Source organism: Eretmochelys imbricata, chromosome 3, assembly GCF_965152235.1.
Source record: "Eretmochelys imbricata isolate rEreImb1 chromosome 3, rEreImb1.hap1, whole genome shotgun sequence".
In the NCBI taxonomy this organism is placed as follows: Eukaryota; Metazoa; Chordata; order Testudines; family Cheloniidae; genus Eretmochelys; species Eretmochelys imbricata.
The window spans coordinates 113,178,105-113,197,446 of NC_135574.1; the positions used below are offsets into that span (position 1 = coordinate 113,178,105).

Below are 19,342 nucleotides of genomic sequence, written 5' to 3' on the forward strand. Positions count from 1 at the left end.
AGTGTTTAAATTTATTCATTAGGAAGTGTGAAACTCAAGGTATACCTGGGGAAAAATTGTTTAACATTTCTGTGGTGGTTTTGAGAAACCATACCTTGATGTGCTTAGGCTGAGTGGTGATTTTCTCACCTTCTGCTTTTGGAAGCAGCATAAACATGATTACTTAAATATTTGCTCAGAATAAAATTAAGCAGTGACAACTTGGCAGTTTTATTTGTAGTTAGCAAAATGCTATTTAATCTGTAGCTGTCTTTTTTTATAAAGAGAGAGAAACTGTGTCCATATGGCTCATTGGTACAGTCTGAGTTCACATAACAATTTCTCATCACGTGAGATATACTGAAAATAATTTTATAAAATAACATTTGTCCTTTCTGAGCGAAATGCTTGTGGCTGCCATCATACTGAAAATGCAGTATAGTTGTAGCTGTGTCAGTCCCAGGATATTAGAGAGACAATGTGGGCGAGGTAATATCTTTTATTGGACCAACTTCTGTTGGTGAGAGACACACTATATCTGACCTATCAGCCCTCATTGTCAAAGGAAACTTGCACAGCACTTTCAAAAGACTAGTATTACTCTGCTAGACAGCAAAAATCATGGTGCGAACAGACACACTGGATTTATGGCTTATTACAACAATCTGAAACCCACTAACCTCCTTTTCTGTCCTATGGCTGCAGAGGTGTTAATGGACCTCTCTACTATGAACAGTCCTTTAAAACGTGTGCTAACTACTTATGCTAAACAATGTTACTCCTTGCATTTTGCTATGATGGTGGGAGTTCCTTTCCAAGATCTGAAGAAATCCCTGTGTCTTGAAGCAGTCTGTCTGTCTGTTTCTCTCTCTCTCTCTCTCTCTAATGGAAGCTGGTCCAGTAAAAGATATTTCCTCACCCTTGTCTCTCTAATGTCCTGCTGAAAAGGCATAATTTGTTAAACTAATTGTACAGAATCTCCATGTTAGTAATGCTAGAATATTTTCTATCTTTTGAAGGACTAAACCTATTGTGTTAGTGAAAACACTGGAAGCCATTAGCACTCCCATTTCACCTGAACTGGTCGGAATTTTTTGTAATATTCCATAATGTAAGAAAGGCCTTAACATAGTAAGATTGAGGCTTGATCTGATCTTAGGCCCCATCTCATAAGAACGGTCATACTGGGTCAGACCAAAGGGCTATCTAGCCCAGTATCCTGTCTTCCGACAGTGGCTAATACCTGGTGCCCCTGGGGGAATGAACAGAACAGGTAATGACCGAGTGATCCATTCCCTGTCGCTCATTCCCAGCTTCTGGCAAATAGAAGCTAGGAACATCATTCCTGCCCATCCTGGCTAATAGCCATTGAATGTATCTAGTTCTTTTTTGAACCCCGTTACAGTCTTGGTTTTCACAACATCCTCTGGCAAAGAGTTCCACAGGTTGACTGTGCATTGTGTGAAGAAATACTTCCTTTTGTTTGTTTTTAAACCTGCTGCCTATTTCATTTGGTGGTCCCTAGTTTTTGTGTTATGAGAAGGAGTAAACAACAACTCCTTATTTACTTTCTCCACACCAGTCATGATTTTATAGACCTCTATCATATCCCCCCGAGTCATCTCTTTTCCAAGCTGAAAAGTCCCAGTCTTACTAATCTCTCCTCATGCAGAAGCCTTTCCATACCCCAAATAAAAAAATCCCCAAAAAGATGTATTAGAATTGGAAAAAGTACAGAAAAGGGCAACAAAAAATTATTAGTGGTTCACAAAATGAAATTAATAGGCAGTAGGTTTAAAACAAAAGCATAATAGACAATAGGTTTAAAACAAACCATTTTGAAGCACTTGGAGGAGAGGAAGATGATCAGGAACAGACAACATGGATTCACCAAGGGCAAGTCATGCCTGACCAACCTGGTTGCCTTCTGTGATGAGATAACTGGCTCTGGATATGGGGAAAGTAGTGGACATGATATATCTTGACTTTAGCAAAGCTTTTGATACGGTCTCCCACAGTATTCTTGCTGGCAAGTTAAAGTAGTATGGATTGGATGAATTGACTATAAGGTAGATAGAAAGCTGGCTAGATTCTCAGGCTCAATGAGTGGTGATCAACGGTTCGATGTCTAGTTGGCAGCCGGTATCAAGAGGAGTGCCCCAGGAATTGGTCCTGGGGCTGGTTTTGTTCAACATCTTTATTAATGATCTGGATGATGAGCTAGATGGCACCCTCAGCAAGTTTGCAGTTGACACTAACCTGGGGGAAGAAATAGAAATATGACAGAGGGTAGAGATAGGGTCCAGAGTGACCTAGACAAATTGGAGGGTTGGCACAAAAGAAATCTGATCTTCAACAAGAAGTGCAGAGTCCTGCACCTAGGAAGGAAGAATCCCATGCACTGCTACAGGGTGGGGACAGACTGGTTAAGCAGCAGTTCTGCAGAAAAGCACCTGGGGATTACAGTGGATGAGAAGCTGGATGAGAGTCAGTAGTGTGCCCTAGTTCCCAAGAAGGCCAATGGCATATTGGGCTGTATTAGTAGGATCATTGCCAGCAGATCGAGGCACTGGTGAAGCCACATCTGGAGTATAGCATCCAGTTTTGGGCTCCCAACTACAGAAAGGATATGGATAAATTAGAGAGAGTCCAGTGGAGGGCAACAAAAATGATCAGGGGACTGGGACACATGACTTACAAGGAGAGGCTGAGGGAACTGGGCTTGTTTAGTCTGGAGAAGAGAAGAGTGAGGGAGGATTTGATAGCAGCCTACAACTACTTGAAGTGGGGTTCCAAAGAGGATGAAGCTTGGATGTTCTCAGTGGTGGAGGATGACAGAACAAGGAACAATGGTCTCAAGTTGCAGCGGGGAGCTCTAGGTTGGATATTAGGAAACACTATTTACCTAGTAGGGTGGTGAAGCACTGGAATGGGTTACCTGTGGGGGGGCTGTGTCTGTGTGTGTGTGTGTGTGTAATCTCCATCCTTAGAGGTTTTTAAGGCCCGGCTTGACAAAGCCCTGGCTGGAATGATTTAATTGGTGTTGGTCCTGCTTTGAGCAGGGAGTTGGACTAGATGACCTGCTGAGGTCTCTTCTAACCCTAACCTTCTATGATTCTTCTAAGTATTTCTTCGCACAATGCACAGTCAACCTGTTGAACTCTTTGCGAGAGATCTTGTGAAGGTCAAGACTACAATAGGGTTCAAAAAACAACTAGATAAATTTATGGAGGATAGGTCCATAAATGGCTATAAGCCAGGATGGACAGGGAAGCAAAATCATGCTCTGAAGTTTCCCGACCCTCTGTTTGCCAGAAGCTGGGAAAGGGTGACAGGGGATGGATCACTTGATTCATTCCCTATTCTGTTGGTTTCCTCTGAAGCACCTGGCATTGGCCACTGTTGGAAGACAGGATAGTGGGCTAGATGGACCATTGGTCTGACCCAAAGTTGCATTTCTTATGTTCCTGTGGTTGAGTTCCACAGCCAAAAGCCCTGCACTGAGTGTCATGATTTCAGTCAGAAGTTGCTACTTGGGCTCCATTAACTAAAGTCCTTCATTGAATGTAGCTAACATACGTGGGTACAGGACGAGAGCACCAGTATTTGAAATATTTGGTCCTTAACCTATTTAAGGCTTTAAAGCTGAGGACTATGAATTGAACTGAGAAATGTATGGGGAGCCAGTGTAGAGGGCAGTGTATGACAGATTTGGAGCTGCTTTGTAATTATTTATGAATACTGCATGTTGACCTAGTTGTTGAGATATTTACTGTATGAATATCTTGATTTTATTTAATAGGGGGCTGTCAGGAAAAACAAGCAGGAAGAGAGAATGGCTCAAGATAAGCCATATTTTGGGAAACACTTAAAGGAGTGTTAAAGGACAGTGACTGAATAATCATGGGAGTTTGCCTGTGAGGTGCATAATAGGATTTCTGATGCATATAGAGATGGTTGATATGACATCAAATGTGAGTTATTAGACCAAACTAAAAAGTCTAGGGAATGGGGGAATCTGAAACTGAACCGCTCAATTGGTCTCAAATAGAGTCAATGACTGGGGCAAGAGCAGCTGTCCAAAAATATGTAAATGTGGGTTTTCAAATTGGACCTCTGGAATTTTGAGCAAGAAGTCTGGGTTGCTGAAATAGTGGATGAGCAGCTAATTGGTTTTGATTTCATTATGGCTAATACCTGTTTAATCAATACCAGGAAAGGCAGCGCTTTTAACATACCTTGTGTGCTCGCAGCGCAGCGCTGGGAGAGAGCTGTCACTGTCTATCAGGGGATAGCTGGGGCACTGTCTACACTGGCAACGAGAAAGCTGCAGCACTGTAAATTGCCACTGTAGACAAGCCCTTCCAAACATCAGTCAGTGGAAATTCCTTGAAGGAGATAGCTCAGGTGAGACATACAGTTTTGTAGGCAACTGATTTGCAGTGAATAAATTGTCTTGCACCTTCCTCTCCCACCCTCCCACCTAAACCATTACAACACCTACGTGCTGTGGTAGCTTTCCAGCAAGGGAAAGATGGGGAAGGTTGAAACCTGTTTTGAGACCATTGTCAGGGGTGGGGAATCTTAGCTCCTAAAGCTTTTGTGGATCTGAAACAAGGACTGATCCCTATTCATTTGCTGAATGTAGCAGTAAATAGTAAAAAGGAGAAACTTTCAGTGGTCAGCAGGGTGTAATTTAGCACTTTCAGAGTTTTTTTTTTTTTTTTTTTTTTTTTAAAAAAAAGCTCTTGTGACTGCTCCTGTCTTGGCCTATCCATGTTTCAAAACCCCTCACATATTTGACACAGATGCTAGTGCTTACGGTTTGGGGAACAGAATTTTACCTTGGCTCTCTTCCTGAATCTGAGAATGTAGCTGTGGGGCTGGAAAAATTGTTACAGAGGTGAATTCCCCCATTCCAACAGCATGGTAGGGGCTGCCTCAGCTGGCAAATTCCACAAAAACAGTAGGCATTCTTCAGGGACTGATTGAAAGGGGCCTCTCGCTGGTGGTTGAAAGAAACTCCATCAGGGAGTGAAAAATCACACAGGGGTTTGTTTGGATGGGAATAAAAATCAATTTTGGTTGGTGATGTGGAAACATCTTGACAGAAGGACACTGTACATCTGTAGCTAGTTAACCTTGTATCATTTTGTAACTTGTTAAAATTTATTTTCTTTCTGTTTTGGGATGGGTCATTGAGTGTTACCATTTTAAGCTGCATCAGTATGATCAGTGAAGCTGAAATGGGAGTATTGTCATGAGCTGGGTGAAACCTTGTTATGGGTGGAATTAAAGCTAGTTGTAAGAAACACTTAAGGGGACACATCTAAAACAAGTCCTAAAATATCTGCCTGGAAACTAACCCAGTGGAACTCCTGCCCACACTGTGCATTGTGACGAGGTAGGGTGTGTGTGTCAGAGAGAGAGAGAGAGAGAACAGGAACACACAGAAACTGAGAATAGACACCAGCAACAGAGAGACATAGGCAAGAAAGGCAAGCACTAGCCTGTGAGCGCAGAGTGTGACCATGGGAAAAACTGGAAGGAGTTTTTGGGTCCATTGGATCAAGAGGCTTGCGGCTATAAGTTGAGAAACTGCTTCTTTTTGTTCTTGGTTCCTTCTGTGTTCAGAGAAGCAGAAGTTTGTATTTTCCTTATAAATAAAAAAGGTTACATAAAAGAGAATACCAGACTCCCATCAGTTTCTACTTCTAGCTGGAACTCCCACCGGCACTGAAATTTGACTACCCACACAGGTTGAAACAGAGTAACTGTACCACAGGATATTGTCACCCAGGGCTTAGTCTAAGACTATGTCTACACTTACACAGCTACAGCGAGAGGTGGTAGCTATGTGGATAGAAGAATTCTTCCGTTGACCTAGCACTGTCTACACTGGGGGTGACATCAGCTTAATTGTATTGTTCAAAGTGTAGATTTTTTTTTTCCCCACCCCCTGAGCAATGTAGCTTGGGTGAACTAACTTTTTAGAGGAGACCTGGCCTACAGCTTAGGTCAACCTAGCTATATCAATCGGTTCTCTGAAAAACTTCATGCCTGGTGTGACATTATGTCAGCCCAACCTCAGTTGTAGACACACACTTGGAGTGGATTTGCTACAGCAACAGAAAAAACCCAGCTGTCGCTGTAGTAAGTGTCGTTGCATCTGTGCTGGTGGAGTGCTTGTAGTGTTACTCCTGAGGGAATTCTGCACCAGAAATGTAAAAATGCTGAGCACAATATTTTGAAATTCTGCATATTTTATTTGTCAAATAAATGTGGAGGCTCTAGCATGGCAATGGGGAGCACAGACTACTGGCTGAGCAGAGGTGGGAGATCACTCTGCAGCCCTCCACTCCTGCCCACAGGAGACACTCAGTGGTTAGGTTGCACCTAACCATGACACAGCGCAAGGGCTGGGCCCTGCCCCAGAAACACCCTGGAGCCCTGCTTTTATGCCAGGTGCAACAGCTATGGGCAGGCAGGCTCAGCCTGACAGGATAAAAGTGTGGGGTGAGGGTTCTGTCTGGGGCAATCTGGGTGCAGGCAGCTCAGTGGGGAGTCCGGGGGGAATCTGGATCCACAAGGGCATGGTGTGGGGTTCCAGCTGCAGGGGGAATGGGACTCTGCACAGGAGTCCAGGTGAAGGTGATTGGGGCTCAGTGGGGGTGGGTCTAGATGTGGAGGGAGGGGGCTTGGTGTTTGGGGGTCTGGGTGCAGTTGGTTGGAGCTCAGTGGGGTGGGGGTCATCTGGGTGGGGGTTCAAGTGCAGCAGGCTCCAGTGGGGTGTGTGGTCTGGATGCCTGGGGAGAGACTCGGCAGGGGTCCAGGTGCAAGGTGAGGGCTCAGCAGGGGACGGGGTCTGGGTGCAGTGCAACTCTGGATGCTGGGGAGAGACATTGCGGGGTGGGCATTTGGGTGCAGGGGGCTTAGCTGGGGGCTCTGGGTATGGGGGTGGATCTGGAGGCATGGGGGTTGGGTGGACAGGACAGCAGCACCTCCCTGTATAGTGATTCCTCCTCTTGTGGCTGAGGAACTTGGGGAGGGGCATGGAATGCGGAGGTTTCTGGGGGGCAGGTCTGACCCTACCTCAGCTGCTCCTGGCAGGGGAAGAGGAAGTCCCATTTTCCCTAGCTGAGCTGGGATTAGTAGCTGAGCCCAGCACACAATAGGAGTCACCATCCTGCCCCTTCCTCCCCATGATTTACCTCTCTGCCGGCTGCTTCGGGTGCCCGAAACAACATGCCTGCAGTGCTTGGGAGTGGCATAACTGCACTTGCAGCTTCCCTTTGCTTCCCTGTCAGAAGTTACTTTATACACCCAACTCTGTATTTTTTCCAATACTAATATCTCTCTAATATCTAATTACTGCATTCAGTATTTAAGGTGTGGGCATACCATGAATTTATATAATGGCATTATGATATTTTGTTTATCCCTTTCCTAATGGTTCCTAACATTGTCAGCTTTTTTGACTACTGCTGCACATTGAGCAGATGTTTTCAGAGAACTATCCACGATGACTCTAAGTGGATTCTTGAGTGATAACAGCTCATTTAGAAGCCATTATTTTGTTTGTATAGTTGGGATTGTTTCCTAAGGTGCATTATTTTGCATTTATCAACACTGAATTCAACACTGACATTTTCTTGCGCAGTCACCCAGTTTTGCTAGATCTTTGTAACTTTTCACAGTCTGCTTTGGACTTAACTATCTTGAGTAATTTTGTATTGTCTGCATTCTTTGCCACCTCACTGTCTACCTCTTTTTTCCCTAAGTCATTTATAACTATGTTGAGCAGCACTTGTCCCAGTACTGATCCTTGGGGAACCCCGCTATTTACTTCTCTCCACTGTGAAAATTGACCATTTACTCCTATTCTTTCTTCCTATAGACTCATAGGCTAGAAGAGACCATCATGATCATATAGTCTGACCTCTTGCCTGTTGCAGGCCACAGAACCTCACCCACCTCTTAGATAGACCCATAAAGTCTGACTGAGTTACTGAAGTTCTCAAATCATGATTTAAAGACTTCAAGTTATAGAGAATCTACCATTTATACTGATTTACATGTGCAAGTGACCTGTGCCCCAGGCTGCAGAGGAAGGTGAAAAATCCCCAGGGTCTCTGCCAGTCTGACCCTGGGGAAAAATTCCTTCCTGACTCCAGATATGGCAGTCAGTTAGATCCTGAGCATGTGGGCAAGACCCACCAGCCAGACACCTGGGGAAAAAAAATTCTGTAGTAACTCAGCGCCCTCCCCATTTAGTGTCCCATCACTGGCTGTTGAAGATATTTGCTGCTAGCAGTTGCAGATCTGCTACATGCCATTGTAGGTAGTCTCTTCATACCATCTCCTCATAAACTTAAGCTCAGTCTTGATGCCTGTTAGGTTTTTTTGCCCCCGCTGCTCCCATTGGAAGACTGTTTCAGAACTTTGCTTCTCTGACCGTTAGAAACCTTTGTTTAATTCAAGCCTAAACTTGATGGCCTGTTTAGATCCATTTGTTCTTCTGTCTACATTGGCACTTAAATAACTCTTCTCCATCCTTGGTATTTATCCCTCTCATGTATTTATAGAGAGCAATGATATCTTCCCGTAACCTTCTTTTGGTCAGGCTAAACAAGTCAAGCTCTTTGAATCTCCTCTCAGAAGGTAGGTTTTTCATTCCTTGGATCATCCTAGTAGCCCCTCTCTGCACCTGTTCCAGTTTAAATTCTTCTTTCTTAAACATGGGAGACCAGAATTGCATACACTATTCCAGATGAGGTCTCACCAGTGCCATGTATAATTGTATTAACACTTCCATCTCTACTGAAAATTACCTCACCTGATTCATCACATTGGCGGCTCATAGTCCTCTTGTAATCAAGCAATACAGCCAGGTCTTTCTCCTCCTCCTCCACTTTCTATTTTTTTACCGGTTACTCATCCATGAGAGGACCTTCCCTCTTTGCCCATGACTGCGTACTTTGCTTAAGAGTCTTTGGTGAGGGACCTTGTCAAAGCTTTTTGAAAGTCCAAGTACTCTATATCCACCGGATCATCCTTGTCCACGTGTTTGACTCCTCAGAGAACTCTAATAGGCTGGTGAGGCTTGACTGCCCTTTCCAAAAGCAGTCTTGACTCTTCCCCAACATATCGTGTTCATCTATGCATCTGATTATTCTCTTCTTTACTATAGTTTCAACCATTTTGCCTGGTACTGATGTTAGGCTTACCTGCTTGTGATCACCAGGATCGCCTCTGGAGCCTTTTTTAAAAATCGGTGTCACATTAGCTATCCTCCAGTCACCTGGTATAGAGGCTGATTTAAGTGGTAGGTTACATACCACAGTTAGTAATTTTGCAATTTCATGTTGTTAATTGAGGTACCACCAAGTGTGTGTCCACATTACCTATCTTGAATGATGTGAAGTTCAGATGTAGTTGCCCTCATGTTTGAGAACTGTACTCTTTGACACCTTAGGACAAGCAGAATTGCTAGCTCCACTCCCATCTGTTGCAGCAGGTGCAAAGTAGGGGCATTTCTGGAGATGGAAGTATGGCAGAAAGGGACAGGAAATACTACAGGGTCCAAAGTTGGAGTTTGGAGTTCTAGAGGAGCTACAATGGGAGAATAAGAGCCAGGGAGAGGGGATTGGCATTTGAGGGCAATGTGGAATTTCTGTAGAGCGTTTTGTCCTCACTGCTTCCCATTTACCCAGAAGTAAATCAGTCTCTGCATTCTCTGTGGATTCAGTTTTCTCTACAGGGAAGGAGCTAGCAGTTTTGGTGCCACTTGTTTCCCCCTCTGATGATTGGCCCCAGACTACCACACTTCAAATTTCCTGCACCCTAATTGAGATGAGTTTTTTAATTAAAGTCTTGGCCCCATTTCATTCTCTAGAGCAGGGGTTCTCAAACTTAATTGCACTGTGACCCCTTTCCGAGATAACAAAAATTACTACATGATCCGAGGAGTGGGGGCCCAAGCCCCAGCACTCTGAGCTGGGGAGGAGAAGGGAGCAAAGCCGAAGCCCAAGGGCTTCATCCCCGGCTGGGGGCCTGTAACCTGAGCCCGCCACTCAGGCTGAAGCCTGGGCGATGGGGCTTGGGCTTCGGCCCTGGCCCCAGCCAGTCTTAACACCAGACCTGGCAGCCCCATTAAAACGGTGTCCTGAGTCTGACCCACTTTGGGGTCCTGACGGAAAGTTTGAGAACCCCTGCTCTAGATTCTGTAGTGTTCACGTTACTTCACCTCTCTGCCTCTTTCTCCATCTGTAGCCAGGATGGGCAGGGATGGTGTCCCTAACCTCTGTTTGCCAGAAGCTGGGAATGGAAGACAGGGAATGGATCACTTGATCACCTGTTCTGTTCATTCCCTCTGGGGCACCTGGCGTTGACCACTGTTTGAAGACAGGATACTGGGCTAGATGGATCTTTGGTCTGACCCAGTATGGCTGTTCTTATGTTTTGATAGTTTTGAGGATTAGCTTATCTCTTTACATTACTTTGGAAAGTGTGAAATTCTGTGTTGGTTGCGGGATGGGGGTGTTTAATTTAATATAGTATAGAGCAGTGGTTCTCAAACTTCATTGCACTGTGACCCCCTTTTGACGACAACAAATTACTACATGACCTGGAGGTTGCGGGGAGTGGGATCGAAGCCTGAGCCTGTCTGAGCCCGGGTGGGAGGGCCAAAGCCTAAGCCCCACCAGCCTAGGCCCCGGAGGGCAGGGGAGAGCTAAAACCTCAGGCCCCAGCAAGTTTAATGCCAGCCCTGGCGACCTCATTAAAATGGGATCATGACCCCAGTTTGAGAACTGCTGGTATAGAGAAAAATAGGGTCCTAAATTAGGCATGAGTGGCCTGAGTGTAATATAAAAATGTTAATGTTACTGAATTTCTTTATGCTCCTAAAGCTTTCACCATTATTTCTCCTTAATATCAGATTTGTGCTTCCCATAGCCATGTTCATGAAATGTCTAGTGGTGGTTTATATTGGATAGAAAATAGATTGTAACAAGGTTTTGTAAATCTTACTGTTCTTTGCAATTGAATATTGACATATAACTATTCATTAGTAGAGTAACTGGTATTTGGTTCTCTCTCTCTCTCCTTTTGCAGTGCCAATTATCAGGCTGGACAGGTTTTTTAGTATTTATAGTTGTGAAGAGGGAGAAATCCTTAACCATTAAAATGAGCCACTGTTTTAAATAACATTTCTATCCAATGTAAACTCTGTTAATCCAGCATTTAAAATCAGTCAGGAAATGCAAAAGTGAATGTTACAAGAGAAATCTATATTCTGTTGTATTGCGCATATATATATTTTTAGAGCTTACAGTCCACTTGCCAGGAGGTAGAGGAAGCTTTCCCTGGTGGGTGATGGGCCTAAGCCATCTATTTCTGCAGAATTTAAGCTTTAATTTAAAAATAAAAAGTCAAGCCTTTAGGGGTTATGGTACTGAAGGAACTCTTACGAGAGTGTAGCACCACCACATCACTTCACGAAGTCTGCAGACAGTGCTACTATTGATTTCTCATAGTTTTTCCAAGCAGTAGAGAGAGATTATGACACTAGTCAATTTTATGAAACATGCAAGCAGTAGTGAAATTGATAAAGATGTGATTTTTTTTTTCTCTCTCTCTGCTGCTGATAGTGGAGAAGGCTATGAGCAGAGAGGTTGTGTACAAGAGGAATTACCCTATAACACAGATTTGCTCATAAAATTGGGGAAGGATTAGTTGTGTCCAGCTCCTGTCCTAGTAATAACAGTTTCCCATCCCTCCCTTCTTGCTATGAGAAATATATGTTAAGGGGTTGTCTGCCTTGGGGAAGCTATTGCAAAATAAGTTAGCGTGATTAATAGCTCTTCAACAATAACTCCCAGTGTGGATACTCTTATTCTGCATTAAGAGTACCTAAATAAGGGTATGTCTACACTATGAAATTAGTCGAATTTATAGAAGTCGGGTTTGTAGAAAGCATTTTTATACAGTCAATTGTGTGTGTGTCCCCACACAAATGCTCTAAGTGCATGTAGTCGGCGGAGTATGTCCACAGTACTGAGGCAACTGTCGACTTCCGGAGCGTTGCACTGTCGGTAGCTATCCCACAGTTTTCGCAGTCTCCGCCACCCATTTGAATTCTGGGTAGAAATTCCAGTGCCTGATGGGGCTAAAACATTGTCGCGGGTGGTTCTGGGTACATATCGTCAGGCCCCGCTTTCCTCCCTCCTTCCGTGAAAGCAAGGGCAGACAATCGTTTTGTGCCTTTTTTCTTGAGTTACCTGTGCAGACACCATACCATGGCAAGCATGGAGCCCGCTCAGCTAACCATCGCCGTATGTCTCCTGGGTGCTGGCAGACGCGGTACTGCATTGCTACCCAGCAGCAGTTTATTGCCTTTTGGCAGCAGACAGTGCAGTATGACTGGTTGCCGTCATCGACGTAGTCCTGGGTGCTCTTCTAACCGACCTCAATGAGGTCAGGGGCACCTGGGCAAACATGGGAGTGATTCAGCCGGGTCGTTTCCCTTTTAAGTTTCGTCTCAGTGCACTGCCGGTAGGACTCAATCGCCATGTTTTTTAATCAGCAGCCAGTAGAAGATGATGGCCAGTAGTCATACTGCACCGTCTGCTGCCAAGCACCCAGGAGATGATGAAGGCTAGCGATCTTCACACAGACTGCACAGTCTGTTGCCAGGAAGATGCATAAAGATAGATGAAGTGGCTCAAAACAAGAAATAGACCAGATTTGTTTTGTATTCATTTTCTCTTCCCTCCCTCCATGAAATCAACAGCCTGCTAAACCCAGTTTTGAGTTCTATCCTTCAGAGGGCCATTCAGTTTCTCGCAAAGCCACCCCCTTTGTTGATTTTAATTCCCTGTAAGCCATGTCGTCAGTCGCCCCTCCCTCTGTTAGGGCAACATCAGACAATCGTTCCGCGCCTCTTTTCTGTGCAGACGCCATACCATGGCAAGCATGGAGCCCGCTCAGATCACTTTGGCAATTAGGAGCACATTAAACACCACACGCATTATGCAGCAGTATATGCAGCACCAGAACCTGGCAAAGCAAAACTGGGCAAATAGGTGATGTCAGCGCAGTGACGAGAGTGATGAGGACATGGACACAGACGTCTCTCAAAGCATGGGCCCTGGCAACGTGGGCATCATGGTGCTAATGGGACAGGTTCATGCGGTGGAACGCCAATTCTGGGCTCGGGAAACAAGCACAGACTGGTGGGACCGCATAGTGTTGCAGGTCTGGGACGATTCCCAGTGGCTGCGAAACTTTCACATGCGTAAGGGCACTTTCATGGAACTTTGTGACTTGCTTTCCCCTGCCCTGAGGCGCAATAATACCAAAATGAGAGTAGCCCTCACAGTTGAGAAGTGAGTGGCGATAGCCCTGTGGAAGCTTGCGACGCCAGACAACTAGCGGTCAGTCGGGAGTCAATTTGGAGTGGGCAAATCTACTGTGGGAGCTGCTGTGATGCAAGTAGCCAACGCAATCAAAGATCTGCTGATATCAAGGGTAGTGACCCTGGGAAATGTGCGGGTTATAATGGATGGCTTTGCTGCAATGGGATTCCCTAACTGTGGTGGGGCCATAGATGGAACTCATATCCCTATCTTGGCACCAGAGCACCAAGCCACCGAGTACATAAACCACAATGGGTACTTTTCAATAGTGCTACAAGCACTGGTGGATCACAGGAACGTTTCACCAACATCAACGTGGGATGGCCGGGAAAGATACATGACGCTCGCATCTTCAGGAACTCTGATCTGTTTCAAAAGCTGCAGGAAGGGACTTTATTCCCAGACCAGAAAATAACTGTTGGGGATGTTGAAATGCCTATAGTTATCCTTGGGGTCCCAGCCTACCCCTTAATGCCATGGCTCATGAAGCCATACACAGGCAGCCTGGACAGTAGTCAGGAGCTGTTCAACTACAGGCTGAGCAAGTGCAGAATGGTGGTAGAATGTGCATTTGGACGTTTAAAAGCACACTGGTGCAGTTTACTGACTCGGTTAGACCTCAGCGAATCCAATATTCCCACTGTTATTACTGCTTGCTGTGTGCTCCACAATATCTGTGAGAGTAAGGGAGAGATGTTTATGACGGGGTGGGAGGTTGAGGCAAATCTCCTGGCTGCTGGTTACGCACAGCCAGACACCATGGCGGTTAGAGCACAGGAGGGCGCGGTGTGCATCAGAGAAGCTTTGAAAACCAGTTTCATGACTGTCCAGGCTACGGTGTGAAAGTTCTGTTTGTTTCTCCTTGATGAAACTTCCCACCCTTGGTTCACTCTACTTCCATGTGAGCTAACCACCCTCCCTTTCTCCCTTCAATCACCGCTTGCAGAGGCAATAGTCATTGTTGCTTCACATTCATGCATTCTTTATTCATTCATCACACAAATAGGGGGATAACTACCAAGGTAGCCCAGGAGGGGTGGTGGAGGAGGAGAGAAGCACCAGGAGGGGTGGTGGAGGAGGGAAGGACAAGGCCACACAGCACTTTAAAAGTTTAAAACGTTAAAACTTATTGAATGCCAGCCTTCTGTTGCTTGGGCAATCCTCTGGGGTGGAGTGGCTGGGTGGCCGGAGGCCCCCCCCCACTGTGTTCTTGGGCGCCTGGGTGAGGAGGCTATGGAACTTGTGGGGGAGGAGGGCGGTTGGTTACACAGGGGCTGTAGCAGCGGTCTGTGCTCCTGCTGCCTTTCCTGCAGCTCAGCCATACTCTGGAGCATATTAGTTTGATCCTCCAGCAGCCTCAGCATTTAGTCCTGCCTCCTCTCATCACGCTGCCGCCACCCTTCAGCTTCAGCCCTCTCTTCAGCCCGCCACCTCTCCTACCAGTCATTTTGTGCTTTTCTGCACTCTGACATTGTCTGCCTTCATGCATTCATCTGTGCTCTGTCAGTGTGGGAGGGCAGCATGAGCTCAGAGAACATTTCATCGCGAGTGTGTTTTTTTTCGCCTTCTGATCTTCGCTAGCCTCTGGGAAGGAGAAGATCCTCTGATCCTTGAAACACATGCAGCTGGTGGAGAAAAAAAGGGACAGTGGTATTTAAAGAGACACATTTTATAGAACAATGGGTACACTCTTTCATGGTAAACCTTGCTGTTAACATTACATACATAGCACATGTGCTTTCATTCCAAGGTCACATTTTGCTTCCCCCCCCAGCACGTGGCTAGCACCTCCCCCCTCCCCATGGCTAACAGAGGGGAACATTTCTGTTCAGCCACAGGCAAACAGCTCAGCAGGAACAGGCACCTCTGAGTGTTCCCTTAAGAAAAGCACCCTATTTCAACCGGGTGACCATGAATGATATCCCTCTCCTGAGGATAACACAGAGATAAAGAACGGATGTTGTTTGAACACCAGCAAACATACACTGCAATGCTTTGTTCTACAAGAAGAAAAGGAATACTTGTGGCACGTTAGAGACTAACCAGTTTTTTTGAGCATAAGCTTTCGTGAGCTACAGCTCACTTCATCAGATGCATCCGATGAAGTGAGCTGTAGCTCATGAAAGCTTATGCTCAGATAAATTGGTTAGTTTCTAAGGTGCCACAAGTACTCCTTTTCTTTTTGCGGATACAGACTAACATGGCTGCTACTCTTAAACTTGTTCTACAAGGATTCCCGAGTACGTGCTACTGGCCTGGAGTGGTAAAGTGTCCTACCATGGTGGATGGAATAAGGCTGCCCTCCCCAGAAACCTTTTGCAAAGGCTTTGGGAGTACATCCAGGAGAGCCGCGAATGCCAGGGCAAATTAATCATTAAATATGCTTGCTTTTAAACCATGTATAATATTTTAAAAGGTACACTCACCAGAGGTCCCTTCTCCGCCTGGCGGGTCCAGGAGTCAGCCTTGGGGGAGTTCGGGGGGTACTGGGTCCAGGTCCAGGGTGAGAAACAGTTCTTGGCTGTTGGGGAAAACCGGTTTCTCCACTTGCTTGCTGTGAGCTATCTACAACCACATCACAATCTTCCTCGTCCCCAAAACCTGCTTCCGTGTTGCCTCCATCTCCATTGAAGGAGTCAAACAGCATGGCTGGGGTAGTGGTGGCTGAACCCCCGAAAATGGCATGCAGTGCATCATAGAAGCGACATGTTTTGGGCTCTGACGCCGAGCGGCCGTTCGTCTCTCTGGTTTTCTGGTAGGCTTGCCTCAGTTCCTTAAGTTTCACGCAGCACTGCTTTGGGTCCCTGTTATGGCCTCTGTCCTTCATGCCCTTGGAGATTTTGACAAATGTTTTGGCATTTCGAAAACTGGAACGTAGTTCTGATAGCACGGATTCCTCTCCCCATACAGCGATCAGATCCTGTACCTCCCGTTCGGTCCATGCTGGAGCTCTTTTGCGATTCTGGGACTCCATCATCGTCACCTCTGCTGATGAGCTCTGCATGGTCACCTGCAGCTTGCCATGCTGGCCAAACAGGAAATTGAAATTCAAAAGTTCACGGGCCTTTTCCTGTCTACCTGGCCAGTGCATCTGAGTTGAGAGTGCTGTCCAGAGCGGTCACAATGGAGCACTCTGGGATAGCTCCCGGAGGCCAATACCATCTAATTGTGTCCACGGTAACCCAAATTCGACCCAGCAAGGCCGATTTCAGCGCTAATCCTCTTGTCAGGGGTGGAGTAAGGAAATCGATTTTAAGAGCCTGTTAAGTCGAAAAAAAGGGCTTTGTCATGTGGACGGGTGCAGGGTTAAATCAATTTAACGCTGCTAAATTTGACCACAACTCCTAGTGTAGACCAGGGCTAAGTGTCCACATGGGGAGCTAGTGTGTAATAGCATTCCTCGCTATTTCCCTGTGTAAACAAACCCATAATTTCCATTCTGAGGGAGGCTTTGAAATATTAATTTTTGCCTATATCAAGTACAGATTATAACTTTCAGTTTTCTTTATCCTTGCTATAGTTGTCCCTCAAAGGCTTCTCAGAGCTTTTAATGAAGTGAGCAACTGGCTGCTTGATTTTTTGATGTAAATTCAGCCTCCATCAGACAGAGGAGGCAAGATGCCCTTTTTTCAAAAAAGGTTTAACCATTTGAACAGCAAATAGCAGTGTTAGTATTTTATTGCTTGTAAATATAACAAAGAAAAGAAAAATAATTGAACAAATTACAAATGATACAAGCTTAGCTGTTTACATATATAGTGTCTTTCTGTCAGGATAGTTTCATATCACAAACATAAATTTTTTTATTCCAACCCAGATCTCTTTGGGACTTTTTTTCTATTTGGTTTTCCTTTCAGTCAGCCTCTGATGAACAGTTCTGTGGAACTGGCTGTCTAAAGCAGATCCTACCCATTTTGTTCTAATGGGGAATTCACCTCTCTAACAATTTTTCCATTCTCAACTTTGACAGCTACTTTCTTAGATGCAGGGTACACTCAAGCTGAAATTCTGTCTCCCTGATACCGCTTTAGATGTTCCTTAGGGATTACTTGGGTTTAGTTCTGGGACCCAACAGTATCCTGTATATCACTTCATTGATTTGGATCAGTACTGTATAGGGTCCTTGCCAAGGTTTATCCATTTTAGGGCTCCTTTCCGTCCGTCATTGTCTTTCTTCTAGGGTTGTGGGACCAGATGAGGTCACCTCTTTCAAAAATTTCCCCATGTGACCCTACATCATACAGCCTTTTCAGTTAGTCGGAGGCTATCAAATTTTCTCTAGCAAAGATGTTAATGTTTTCAGTTTGGATTGTAGGGTTTCTGCATAAGCCAAATAGTACAACTCTTTGTTCCTCTTCAGGGATTCCATACAAAAGGTTTGCTGGTGTCTTCGCTCATGCCCCAACATGAAGAGTGCTGAGGTACACTTATACTCTTTTTTTGACTGCTGTGCTATAATCTGTCAAAAGGAGTGGGATATGCTGATCCCAGTCCCTTTGGTGCTGTTCTGCAAAAGTAGCCAGCTGAACCCCCAGAGTCCTATTGAACATTTCCACCATCCCTTCAAATAGGCGTTGTGCTGGGTTGGTGAGAGTTTTGTGGATCCCTAGAATCTCAGAAATTTGAAACACTTCGGATTCAATTTTTTTTTATTTGTAACTCAACCAGGACCCCAAATCTGATGAACAACTCCTGATTCCTAACCAGAAAGTGTTTGACTGCTCTGCTGTTCCTATGTAAATGCACAGCACTGTGCTGGAACAGGTCCAATAGAAACTCTGGGAGCTTCCTTGCCCCCAACCCCCCCCGTGTAGTTTTCTTCTACACTCGTATTTACTAGATCCAACGACTCACGTTTCACAACTGCAGTTGCTTTTTTTTAACTATTGGTGGTGTGTCAGAAATCGAACAGGTTATCAGTCCTTGTTTCAGATCCACAAGAACTTTAGCAGCTAAGGGTATGCCTACATAGCAAAAATACAACACCCCCCCCCCCCCCCCCAAACCTCAGAAGCAAGTTTGTGAGGCTGGGTCAACTGACTCGGGCTTGTGCAGTGGAGCTAAAAATACCAGCGTAGATGTCTCAGATCTTGGGCTCCACTCTGAACCCAGACTTCTATGTTGCTCTTTTTAGCCATGCAGCACGAGCCTGAGTCAATTGACCAGGCTCTGAGACTCGCTGCCGTGTTTTTTGTTGTTTGCTGTGTACTATACCCTAAGATTGCCCTGAGACTCTGGGTCTCTCAAAATAGCTTTCAATCACTCCCCTCTTTCCTTTGTTGGAAAGCTACCGCAGCATATAGCTGTAATAATCGTTCCTGTCTGAGTAACAGGGCAATTCGTTCACTGCAAACCATTTGTGTAACCTGGGCCATATCTTTAAAGGGAATTTCCAGATTGAATTTGTAAGACACCTTTCCTGATACTCATTATACAATTACAGTAGAATCTGAGTTACAAACACCAGAGTTATTAACTGATCAGTCAACCACACACCTCATTTGGAACCGGAAGTACACAATCAGACAGCAGCAGAGAGAGACAAAAAAAGCAAATACAATACAGTACTGTGTTAAACATAAAATACTAAAATAATAAAGGGAAATCAACATTTTTATTTTGCATAGTAAAGTTTCAAAGCTGTATTAAGTCGATGTTCAGTTGTAAACTTCTGAAAGAACAACCATAATGTTTTGTTCAGTGTTGTGAACATTTCAAAGTTGCAAACAACCTCCGTTCCTGATGTGTTCATAACTCTGAAGGGGGTGGCCAACCTGAGCCTGAGAAGGAGCCAGAGTTTACCAATGTACATTGCCAAAGATCCACAGTAATTCATCAGCAGCCCCCATTAGCTTCCTCCCCTCAAACAAAACATTTTGGTTCTTTCAAAAATGAACATTAACTTAATACAGCTTTGACGCTACTATTCGGAAGAAAAATGCTGC

General features: G+C 45.1%; 1 protein-coding gene across 2 annotated transcripts in view; it reads left to right on the forward strand.

The window, feature by feature from the left end:
• Positions 1–19,342, forward strand: part of TAB2 (TGF-beta activated kinase 1 (MAP3K7) binding protein 2) — a 142,821-nt gene that overhangs the window by 21,786 nt on the left and 101,693 nt on the right. The gene's annotated exons all lie outside the window — the stretch shown is intronic.